The sequence below is a fragment of the Pezoporus occidentalis genome, unplaced genomic scaffold (assembly GCF_034315485.1).
Source record: "Pezoporus occidentalis ecotype Australia unplaced genomic scaffold, CSIRO_AGI_Poc_V1 ctg24, whole genome shotgun sequence".
In the NCBI taxonomy this organism is placed as follows: Eukaryota; Metazoa; Chordata; class Aves; order Psittaciformes; family Psittacidae; genus Pezoporus; species Pezoporus occidentalis.
The window spans coordinates 6,851,868-6,864,042 of record NW_026914285.1 but is presented as its reverse complement, the minus strand read 5'-3'; the positions used below and the strand labels follow the sequence as shown (position 1 = coordinate 6,864,042).

Below are 12,175 nucleotides of genomic sequence, written 5' to 3'. Positions count from 1 at the left end.
TTAAATGCCATGTATTTGTTCCCCAGATAGTAATAGTGTGATGTATGGTCTCTGCTGAGGACTGTGTAAAACTTGTGGGCTGTATGTACAACTCTGCAAAGGGGCTCAGTGGTATGTTGATCTCTGCTGAGCCCCTACCAAGAGCCAAGTTTCACACAGTGAGAGTTGTGGGACCAGTAGTCTTTCAGACTCACCTGAACCAAGTAATCCTCGAGTTTTTCTTGTGAATCCAGTCACTGCAGGAGTAATAATTTACTTAGATGTTGTGGTGGAGAGAAGAGGCAAGGAGATCGTGAGGCACTATAGTAATGGAGGATACAGAAATGGAAGGTCCTGGAGCGGTAATTTTTCCATGCTGCGACCACCAGATGATGCTGCAGAGCAAGCCATCATGAGCTCTGGAGGCTACGTCTGTAGGAGCCCGCTTACTTCCAGGCTGAATAATACTGTTTTAAAGATAAAAAGATAAAATTACTGTTAAAAGTCCATTCTTGTTGCTCATACAGGTATTTCTTAGACATCATCTCTGCCTAACATCAGTGTCTCTCCTGAATTACTCAGCCAAGCTCTTCCCTAGGCCTTCCCGTAAGGGGGGATACTACACAGCACTGGCTGCAAAACTTGCCATGGCACATCCCCAACCACCAAAGCAGTCAGGGGCACTGCATACACACGCACATGAACCAGAAGGATGTCCACACCACTCAGTGCATGGCTGCCCTTGAAGAAATCACATGGGGAAAACAGGCCGCCAGTAGTCACCAGAATTAACTCCTTCAGATAGTCCCCATAAAAAGATGTGCTGAATTGAATGGAGGAGGAAGGCATTTTGCATAAAACAGGCGCTCAGAGGAGCAAAACAGCTTCAAAAGGTGAATCTGAAATTAATGAACCTACTGGATAAAAGACATCTCAGCTATAAAGAATATAATAACTTTTAGGATATATTATAGATGCTCCCTTCTTACTAGCACCTCAGTATCCCACAAGAAATATTACCTACTTGTCTTACCACCTTTCTCTTGTGACACTTCACAAGTGCTGACTAAACTTGTACTCCAGTTATCCAGCTGATTAGCATAATTCAGTTAAACCCAGAACAACTTATCTCAATCTCTTCTTAACATGAAGATTGCTGCTTGCATTTCAGAAGTGAGGAAGGGCTTGTGTGACTGAAAGCTGCTGTTCCTCAATAATATCAATGGATCTAGTGAAAAAAACCCCAAGAACCACCCAACACCAAACCAGAGTGTTCCTGCAAACACCCAGTTTGTGGGCTTAGGCTGTGCTTTCAAAAGCAATGGCACTGTGTCTTCCCACACTTATGAGTTAGTGTGTTTGCAGACGGAATGTTAGAAGTTAGAAGAGGAAAATGCTGTAACAACGTGTGCCATCCCTGTCCTCTCCTCTGCTGACCTTTGTGGGCTCCTTGTGGTCCCTTTCACGAAGCAAAAGCCAGACCAAAGCCTGCTGGGGTTTTAGGGAGGTGGTTGCAAGGGCAAACATTCCCTATGGGATTTAGTTAAGGACAGTAAATTATTTTCATCTGTGACCTACATCAGGGCTGAGGCCAGATTTCTTGTAGTAAAAGGCTAATGCGATAACACAGATTTTCCATACGCTTGCATGTGTGGATTAACTAATCCAACAAGAGACAAATATTTTCAATACATTGATGATAACTTCATTCTCCAAGTGGTAGAGAAGCCAATGTGGGGAGGGAGTATGCTGGACCTTGTCCTCAGCAACAAGGAGGGGCTGGTGGGGAATGGAAAGCTGAAGTGCAGCCTTGGCAGCAGTGACCATGAAATAGTGGAATTCAAGATCTTAGGGCATCAAAGAGGGTGCACAGCCAGCTCATTAGCCTAGGCTTCAGGAGAGCAGACTTTGGCCTCTTGAGGGATCTGCTTGGCAGAGTACCATGGGGTAAAGTCCTGGAGGGAAGAGGGCCCAAGGAAATTGGTTGGTAGTCAGGGATCACCTGCTTCAAGCTCAGGAGTGATGCACCCTGACAAAGAGGAACTGGGAGAATGAAGTATCACCTGCTGCAGGAGAAAACCAAGTTTCAGACCATCTGAGGAACCTGAAGGAGCACAAGTCCATGGTACCTGATGAGATGCATCTGTGGGTCCTTGAAACTGGCAAATGGAGTGGCCAAGACACTATCATATTTGAGAAGTTGTGGCAGTCTGGTGAAGTTCCCACTGACAGGAAAAAGGGAAACATGGCCATTTTTAAAAAGGGAAAAAAAGGAAGATCCAGGCAGTCTCATCTCAGTGCCAGGCAAGATCGTAGAGCAGATCCTCATGGAAACTATGCTAAGGCACATGGACAAAAAGGGGGTGATTGGTGACAGCCAACATGGCTTCACTAAGGGCAGATTGTGCCTGACAAATTTGACGGCCTTCTCTGACAGGGTTACGGCATTGGTAGGGATGGGAAAAGCAACTGATGTCATCTGCCTGGACTTGTGACTTCCCCATATGTGTCCTTATGGCATGAATAGTCATGTCCCTGGGAAAGCTCAGAATCTGCCATTATCCAAAGTACTCTTATTTTACACATACCTTTACTCACGGTTGGCAGTGAATGCAGATAACAGCATTTTTCAAAAGAGAGGCTAAGGTGGACAATAATTCATCAAATGCATCTCCTCTTTCATGTAATCCTAGATGTGTGAGGATGCAATTCTACCTGCTGCAGCAGGAAAATTATTCAGACAACTACCAGATGGGAAAAACAGGGAATCCATTATCATAATTTTTGAAGCATGCAATGGACTAAGAGAAATTCTTCAAGAGATTGTAAGGGGAAATAGATGTTATGTACTCATGGAAGCAGACTGTCCCTGCTAAAAGGGGTACTAAGCAGGGATAATTACATTCTATGTATGGAGTTCAAGGTTTTGTAACCAGCTTGTTACTTTTACTTAAAAGCCAGAAAGAAACCTCCATTATTACATTGCTGTTCCTATTCTCAAAGATAAAAGAAGGCAACAATTTCTGGGTTGTAGTAAACATCTTTTTTAAGACACGGGCAAAACTGGCAGGAAAATGAGTAGAAGGCACGAAGTTCACCAGTACAGAGCAAGTCCTAAGTCAGTCCAATTTTGACAGCCTGGTTAGGACTTTGGTGGAAAGCAATCCTTTCTGCTCACTGTGTGCAGGACATCAAATGTTAGCTTACATACATGCAGCAGCACATCCTTGAAAGAGTACAGTGGTAACAGGCTACAACTATTTTTCAAAGAACAATTTCCCTGATTTTTTAACACCTTTTCCAATATTTCAAATTGAAATGTCCTCTGGCATTCCTGTCCTTCAGATACATGAGTGCATTGCTCAGGAATAAGAGCATTCCTTTGTGTAGAGCAGAAATAACAAAACATGCATTACAAAGAGAGAAATGCCATATTTACAGATAATTAACTTTACAAAAGTCTGGAGAGAGAACTTTGCTTCTGAGCTTTCCTCACAAATGAGCTTCCATACAGATTTTTCGATAAGCAAATGCTATTTCATGTTTTTCAATCACAGAATTACCACACTTGCAGTAAGTTATACTATGTCTCTTGTGAATTGCAAAGTTGTTTTTTCTGAGTGAGCTACTCCTGATATATTCATGTCAAAAATGCCTATGTTTTATGCAACTCAATCATTCATAAACTCAGACAGAATCTTCAAAGCAAGATGCTTCTGCCCCATTACCTGAAAACGAGGTTTGCTGATGCTGGGCAAATGGTGTTTTGCAAAGGGGTTTTCTGCTCAGTCCTGCGTTCTGCTTCCTATTAAAATTTTTTTGAGGAAACTGAACTTCTTATGCACACAATCACTTCTAGCCAAAAATAACAACTCTTAAATTAGCACTGAGTAGGTGGAGGGGTACAACTAGCGCACCATAACAGTCTGGATACATAAATGAAGAAATAGGATTTGACATGCAGAATAACTAGAACTGTCAGATGATTAATGTATTTCACTCGTTATATGCAGAGGCCCTGGAAAAGTAGTTAATAAAGTGGGATTACTTAAAATATGCCTAAATTAATTGGCGTAAGCCCCAGCTGGGGAGTCAGGTCTGCTGAGATGCAGCTGCAACCATCTGAGAACGGGAGCCATGGCTGGCATGTACAGGGCTGCAGCAGAGCAGCTGGGTAGCAGCACTGGGGAGAGGGGCTGGAGGTCCTGAACTGCTGTTTAATGAGCGCCTGAGCCTGCACCATGGAAAAGAAGAGCAGTCCCTGGAGGGGTTTCAGTCTCTGCACCCTCTTTACCCCACTGGTGCTTTACCCCACTGGTGCTCACTAAGCATTTGTAGAGTGGAGTGGTGAACAGGAGACAGGAGCTGGTCTGGGTGAGGAGCAGCCTCCTCTTTCCTCAGACACCTGGAGCTATCCACAGGGACAGAAATACTCCCCAACTTTGTCTGATAGTAGATATCACCTCTAGGTCAGTACCCTTGACCCTTCCACTTTTGCCCTTTTCTGGGGCAGCTGCTGAAAACCGCACCAGTGTTTAAGCAGGACCATACCAGTACTGTACACTGTGGTGGCAGGAGGCAACAGCACCTCCCTGGGGTTGGACTCTTGTGCACCACTAGATGTGTCTTGCTACCATTATGCTTTAGAAGCTGCTAGAAAATGTCCTTTCTTCACTGCTAGCTCTTCTTTTACATTCTTACACACGTACCACAGAGGGCCTATGGGACTAGATGGGTGTGAGAGAAGCCTGGGGAGGCTATACAGTACTCAACTGTATAGTGCTCTGTAGGAGCCATAGCCTGAGAAGTGGAGGATACGTGTGCAGCAGGACCTGATGGGTGATTGCCTCATTTATTGCCTTGTGTTTCTCTCAAACAAGACTGACAGCTGTGGGATTTCTCCTTTGGACATGTATGAATGCCCCCTGTCCTGGGTTCAGCAGTAGCAGTCATGTTTCTCCTTCTTGGTAGCTGGTGCAGTGCTGTGTTTTGACTTTCGGCCTGGGAACAGAGCTGATAGCGATGTTTTGGTTTGGCCAAGGACTTTGTGAGCCTCATGCTCTGCCAGGGAGGAGGGGAAGCTGGGAGGAAGCAGAGACAGGACACCTGACCCAAACTGACCAAAGAGGTATTCCATACCACAGCACGTCATGCCCAGGATGTAACTGGGAGTTAGCCGGAAGGGCTGGGAGACTGCAGGGTTGGAGGAGGTATCGGTCGGAGCTTGGTCGGGCTGGGGAGGTGAGTTATCAGTTGGCTGGTGGTGAGGTGTTGTGTTCTCTTCCCTTGTTATTTCCTTTCTCATTGTTATTATTGGTGGTAGCAGTAGTGATTTGTGTTATACCTTAGTTGCTAAACTGCTCTTATCTCAACCCGTGGGAGTTGCATTCTTTTTGATTCTCCTCTCCGTCCCTCCGGGAGCAGGGGGAGGGAAAGAAGTGGGGGGAAGTGAGTGAACGAGTTACCTGACTGGGTTTAAACCACAACACCCCCACACCAGAAGGAGACTGGCAAGTTGGAGTGTGTCCAATGGAAGAACACAGAACTAGGAGCAGGAGCTCATGGTATGCAAGGCACACAGGCTGCCCAGAAGCTGTGAAACTTCCAGCCTTGAAGATCATAGAATCATAGAATCAACTGGGTTGAAAAAGACCTTTAAGACCATTGAGCCCAACTGTCAGTCCAGGACTGTCAAGCCCACCACTAAACCATGTCACTAAGGGCAAACTGATCTCCCCTCAAGATCTCCCCTCATGGTTGCTCTTCATGGCTGCCCCTCACGAACTCCAGTCACAGCCACCCCTCATCTGCCCCCTCATAGTGGCCCCACACGATATAGCTGCTGCCCCTACCCCTCATGGACACGCCTCATCTCCCAGCAAGACCTCTTCTCATGGCTAGCCCTCACAGTCCATGGCTGCCCCTGGCCTCACTTCATGATCTCCCCTCACAGCTGCCCCACCTCTCCCTTCATGATCTTCCCTCATGGCTGCCCCCGCTCTCCCCTCATGATCTCCCCTCATGGCTCCCCCTGCTCTCCTGTCATGATCTCCCCTCATGGCTCCCCCTGCTCTCCTGTCATGATCTCTCCTCACCCCTCATGGCTGCCCCTCCTATCTGCTCAGGATCTCCCCTCACAACTGCCCCTCCTGTCCTCTCATGATCTCTCCTCATTGCTGCCCGCTCTTCCCTCATGATCTCCCCTCATGGCCACCCTTTCTCTCCCCTCACGATCTCAAATCTTGATGAGGCAAGTCCATGTACAACCTCCCTGACTGAAATTAGCCTTACTTTAAGGAGGAGATTGGTCCAGAGGCTTCCAGAGGTCCCTTCCAACTTTGTAATTTACAGTTCCCTGTAATTTACAGTTCCACTGAAGTCACTGTTGCTCCATGTAATAAGGATCTTTTGCACTGTATTGCCTTCTTCAGTCCTCTTTAAAAAACCTAAAACTCCTCTCCACTATCCTCTCCCTTCCCTCTCACTCATTTCAATGAACCTTTCTCTGAATTGCTTTGCTTACCACGTGGGCTGGTAGCAGCTTGGTAGTCTCACTTGTAATGCAAGGACAATTCAGCATGCTCAGCTGAATCCAGTCCTTCTGGCTTTTCTTTGAGGAATCACGTGAAGTGGAAGCGTTTGGCTCCTTGTCCTGATTGTGCTTTGTGAAGATGGCTTATCATCAAAACAGTTTGCTGCTGGATGGTATTGGCCAAACCTGGGAAGTGATAACAACCTTCTCAACCATTGCTTGGGCGAAGCAGCCATGCTGCATGGAGGATCTTCTGCTGGTTTTTGTAGCATCACCTTGCTTGAGAGTTAGAATTATGTTTCCCAACCTCTCTTTCCCCCCCCTTCCCCCCATTTTTTTTTTTACCATGCCTTTTCCCTTCCCTTTCACTGAAGTTTTCCAAAATGGCAAATCAGATTGGAGCCACAAATCTCATTAACCATACAATTAAGAGCCAGGCTGTGAGACCTTGAAGACTCCCGAGTCATTGTTGTAAAAGGCTGTGTGCATCAAGTATGCCCAAACATTGGCCAAGGAGGAGCCAAGCACAGCCTACTAACGAAGCGCAAAGATTTTCCCTGGGCTGAATGGAGCTGCCTGCATCGTGGAAGAAGTGGATTCTGGGCTGCAGGTTATACAGAAATAAAGCAGTGCTGTGCCAGGCACACCAGGTGGGACAGCAGATCACAAGACTGACAAAGTGGCACTAGCTTCTCTTGTCTGAGCCAGTGACTCACACCCACTCTGTGGCCAGGCTGCACCTGTGGCCAAAGGTGCTGGTGATGCATATGAGGCACTCATCAGACGTAGAGCCCAAAGTGGAGGAGGTGCACAGAGCTGCAGGAGGTGTGGGATGCCGTGGTACATAGGATTTGGCTGTTGAATCACAGAGTAGTTGATGCTGGAAGGGAACTCTGGAGGGCATCTGGTCCAATCCCCTGCTCAAGAAGGGCCACCTATAGATGGTTGCCCATATGGCTTTTGAATATATTCAAGGGTGGATACTCCAAAGTCTCTCTGAGCAATTTGTGCCAGTGCTTGATCACCCTCACAGAAAAAAAGTGTTACCTGATATTCAGAGGGAACCTTCTGTGTTTCAGTTTGTGCCCACTGCCTCTGGTCCTGCCACTGGGCACCACTGAAGAGAGCCTGGCTGCATCCTCTTTGCACCCTCCTTTCAGGTGTTTATAGACACTGATAATGTCCCCCTGAGCCTTCTCTTCTCCAGGCAGAACAGTCCCAGCTCTCCCAGCCCTTCTTCTTAGGACAGATGATCCAGTTCCTTCATCATCTCCATGGCCCTTTGCTGGACTCTCTTGAGCACTTCCATGTCTCTCTTGTACTTTGGAGCCCAGAACTGGACACAGTACTCCGTGTGTGGCCTCCCCTGAATAAAGGGAAAGGATCACTTCCCTGGACCTGCTGGCAGTCTGTTGTCTAATGCAGCCCAGGATACCATTTGCTGCTTGAAGGGTACAAGGTCCTTTTTTTGCCAAGCTGCTTTCCAGCTGGGTGGCCCCCAGCATATATTGGTGCATGGGGTTGTTCTTTGCCAGGTGCAGGAGTTTGCACTTCCGTTGCTGAATGAAGTTCCTGTCAGACAGTTTCTCCAGCCTGTCTAGTTCCCTCTGGATGGCAGCACAGCCCTCTGTTTTGTGTCACTCTTCCCAGTTTCATGTCATCTGCAAACTTGCTGAGGGTACCCTCTGCCCCATCATCCAGATCATTGATGAAGATGTTGAATAGGACTGGACCTGGGATTGACCGCTGGGGTACACTGTTAGTTACTGGACTCCAACTAGAATTTGTACCACTGATCACCACCCTCTGGGCCCAGTTACACAGCCAGTTTTCTCTGCTCATCAAGCCTATACTTCGTCATCTTCTCTATGAGGATCGTATGGGAAACAGTCAAAAGCCACACCAAATCATAGTAGACAATACCTCTTGCTGTCTTCCCATCTACCAAGCCAGGCATTTCATTATAGATTATCAGGTTGATCAAGCATGACTTCCCTTTGTGGTCCTGGTTGTGACTGAAGGGCTGAGATGGGTGAGTGCCAGGGCTTTTCTCCTGGTCTGGGGCATTGTAGGAAGTGCAGCAGCCCTGCGTGGGGCTAGGATGCCTCTTGGGTAGATGGGGATTTTGATGTGCAGCCCATAATCTGATGTAATATGTTTGTTTATAAGCTGATGGACCCCTTGAAGATAAGCTTTTAAGTTATGCTTCTGAATGTGAGCTTTAAAACAAGCTGCACACCTGTGCAAGAAACAAGGTGTTTCTCATTGGGTTCATATGGTTATTCTGAGTGGCCACTTGCCACTAATCTGGAGCCATAGCACACTGTCAAATTTTAGTAAGACCTCCTGGCTGGATCAGTGGGGAATTTTACCTGAAAATCAATGTCAGGAAAGGACCTGCATTTTAATCTTGCTGTTTAAATGCTTTGACTAAAGTGCTTAGTGTGGTAATGCCATTTAAAAACTGCCGTTCATTAATAAATGGCTTGATGAAGAAAACTTATATTTAATACTTGGATTTGATTTGCAAGCAACATAGTGATTAGTGAGTAGATAGTTGAGATTTTGTATTTGATTTTGAAATGCAGAACAAACACACAGTATTTGAAAGTAAATATACTTTTTTCAATGCAAATCCAAGCATTAAGATTAACAGTAACGGCTGACTTGGATTTCCCCATCTTGACTTTTAAAGATGATGGGGAGGTGCTCCTACCTTTTTTGTGTTTAAAAATCAAGCTGTGTAGTTTGGCAGATTTTGTAAAACACTTTCAGTTAAGATGCAGCTCATGTTTATTTATTAATGCATTTTGAAATGTACTTATCCAGATTTGAGCTGAGTCATTACTTATAAAACCAAAACACCGCCACTTTGGCAGCCGGGGCACTGCTTGTGACAAGGTGCTCTCTGGCTTCCCTGCATCCCACCAAGCAGAGTCTGTATGCATGATGCACAGCTAAAGCACTGGCTTAAATTCGCTCAGAATCTTTAGCTGTAGAAGTAGCACAGGAGCAGGCTGGCACAGGAGAAAAGCCGTTGCACCTTGTTTGCATCTCTGAGCCATGTAGATAGATTGTGGTGCTTGGGGGGAGGGTTGGGTGGTGGTGTCTCTGGTAAATGGCAGAGAAGGAAGGGGAGCATGGTACGTGATTGGAAGCAAGAGTAGAGAAGGCCCAAGACCCCCAAGCATGAGAACATAAGGAGAGCATGGACCTGCTTGAACAAGTCGACAGAAGGGCCATGAAGGTGAGAGGACTGGAGCATTTCTATGGAGACAAACTGAGAGACCTGGGCTTGTTCAGCCTGGAGAAAAGCTGGCTCTGGGGAGACCTTATAGCAATCCCCTTTCTGGTGCCTAAAGGGGGGGTACAAGGAATTTGGAGAGAGGCTTTTTACAAGGGCATGTAGTGACAAGGGGGAATGGCTTTAAACTGAAAGAGGGATTTAGATTAGATGTAAAGGAAGAAATTCTTTATTGTGATGGTGGTGAGGCACTGGCACAGGTTGCCCAGAAAAGCTGTGGCTGCCCCATCCCTGGCAGTGTTCAAAGCCAGGTTGGGCAGGGCTTTGAGAGACATGGTCTAGTGGAAGGCATCTCTGCCCCTGACAGGGGGGTTGGAATTAGGTGATCTTAAGGTCCCTTCCAACCCAAACCATTCTGTGATTTGGAAAGTCTGGTGCCACCAGTGCTCCTTCCAAAGGTCTGGTGGTGAACATGAAGGATGGGAAAGCACCGCAGCGCTCCAAGGGCCTTCGATGGGGTCAGAAGCCATGAGAGGAAGGCGTCTGGCCGCACCCTCCACATGAGAGGCACCTTCCTCTAACGACTCCCGACCCCCTCGAAGTCAAACCGACTTCTGAGGCAGTCAGGCAGGCATCTTCCTCACGGATCCCGATCCCCTCGCACCGGTCCGAACTCTTCTTCCGCGGACTGTGCGGAGACGTGTGTGTGGTGGGGTGGGGGTGCCGGGGGCCGTGACAGGCCGGTTCCTCACCTCCCGCCCTCAGAGGCGGTTTAACGTCCAAGTCAACCTCTCCCCGCTCACGGCCAATCCCGCTCGCCGCCGCGCGCGCCGCCTTCTCCTGAGCTCCCCCCACCCGGGATTGGCCGGCCTGCCGCGCGCGGCGGGCGCTCCGCGAGCCCCATTGGCCGCTTTCATTGCGGGCTCGGCTCCCGGTGCGGAGGGTGTGTGTGTGCGTGTGCCTGTGTGTGCCTGTGTGTGTGTGCCTGTGCGTGCCTGTGTGTGTGTGCGTGCGGGGTGGTGTGTGTGCGTGTGTGTGTGTGGGTGTGCGTGTGTGTTGGGGGTGTTCCGGCCCCTGGGGAGCGGCCCCACCCCTCCCTCCCGCCTGGGAGCCGCGTGGGCCATTGTCACACAACATTCCAACTCCGAACGCCCCGCTGCTGGCCGCCGCCGCCGCCCATTGGCTCTCCCAGTTCTGATTGACAAGCTTGGTAGCTAATGGCCGCTGGTTTCCAAGGAGGCCGGCGGCACCGCCCCTCGCAGCGCCGGCAGTAACAATATGGCAGCGGCGCCTATTGGTGGCGGCGTACTCTGAGCGGCGGTGGCCGCAGGCGCCCGGCGGCGGCGACAGGGAGCAGCTCCCTGGGCGGACGGCGGCTCCCGGTGCCGAGCGCAGCCGCGGCAGGTGAGTGGCCGGCGGATCGCGTCTCAGTCCCCCTCCACGCGGCATCACCTCTCATATCGGTGCACCTTGGCGGAGCGGTTCTCGCTGGGGCCGTAGCACGGCGCCGCGGCCCGGCTGCGGGCAGCCCCTCTGCCGCCACCGCCGTCCGCACCGGGGGGCCCGGGCAGGGTGTGGGGGGGGCGCGGCCGAGCCGCTCCGCTGCGGGCGGGTGTGTGGGCGCCCGGCCCGCTGAGGCCCGCTTTATTGTTTGCTGTGTGGGCCGCCGGCGCTGATCCCCCCACCGGTGCGGTGGTGGCCCCGCCGGGATGCTCGGGGCTTCGCCGGGGTCTCGTCTCCGGAGCCGTCGGCCCTGCTGTAGCCTGCCTCCCTCCTGCGGCTAAAATGTCACAGCCACCCCCGGGGGGCTGCGCGGGGTCCGTGCCGCCGCTGTCGTCGTCGCTTCCCCCCTATCCCCAGGAGACCCTCGCAGCCACCGGGTCTGTTCTCCGCCGGCTGCTGCTGCTGCTGCGGTGGGGGAGCCGTACCGCCCACGGCGGGGGCCTTAGCCGGGGTGTCATGAGGACCCACGTACTCCGTGAGCGTGTAGCGGGTAAGGGGGTGTGTTTCGGCCCGAGGGTCACTGAAGGCACGGCACCGCCGGCCCGTGCTGCCCGTGCTGAAGTTGGGGACTCCCGAGCGATGCACGCCGTCAGCTTGACGGGAACGCTGGCACAAATGCGGTCTTAAATAGAGTTGTAGGAACGGGTGCATAATTCCAGCTTGTATCTCAGTACTACCACGTTTGTTGGGAAGCACTGGGAGAAATTGACTTTACGTTCCTTGTCAGTCCTTCGTTCCCACTTCCCCCCTGTGCAGCAGCCGGGGGACTGGGCTAGTGAAAGCTGGCTGGAGCTGGGACATAGGTAGCACTCATGACTTGTTAATCGTTTTGCTATGTATGAAATTCTGATTAAAAGATATACTGGAATAAATTAGGGGAGGCTGAAATCTATGGAGTGATTACTTGGGCGCCAAAT

General features: G+C 49.8%; 1 protein-coding gene across 6 annotated transcripts in view; it reads left to right on the top strand.

Annotated features, from left to right (window-relative positions):
- Nucleotides 1-11,014: 11,014 nt before the first annotated feature.
- The window catches only part of TIAM1 (TIAM Rac1 associated GEF 1), a 193,021-nt gene continuing 191,860 nt past the window's right edge, over nucleotides 11,015-12,175 (top strand). For 3 of the 6 annotated variants that reach the window (XM_062622181.1, XM_062622184.1, XM_062622178.1), the window contains exon 1: nucleotides 11,028-11,159. The gene's annotated coding sequence lies outside the window, so the exon portion shown is untranslated. Of the gene's footprint in view, nucleotides 11,160-12,175 lie in introns of all 6 variants that reach the window. The other 3 variants (XM_062622185.1, XM_062622179.1, XM_062622183.1) reach the window with 2 other exon arrangements.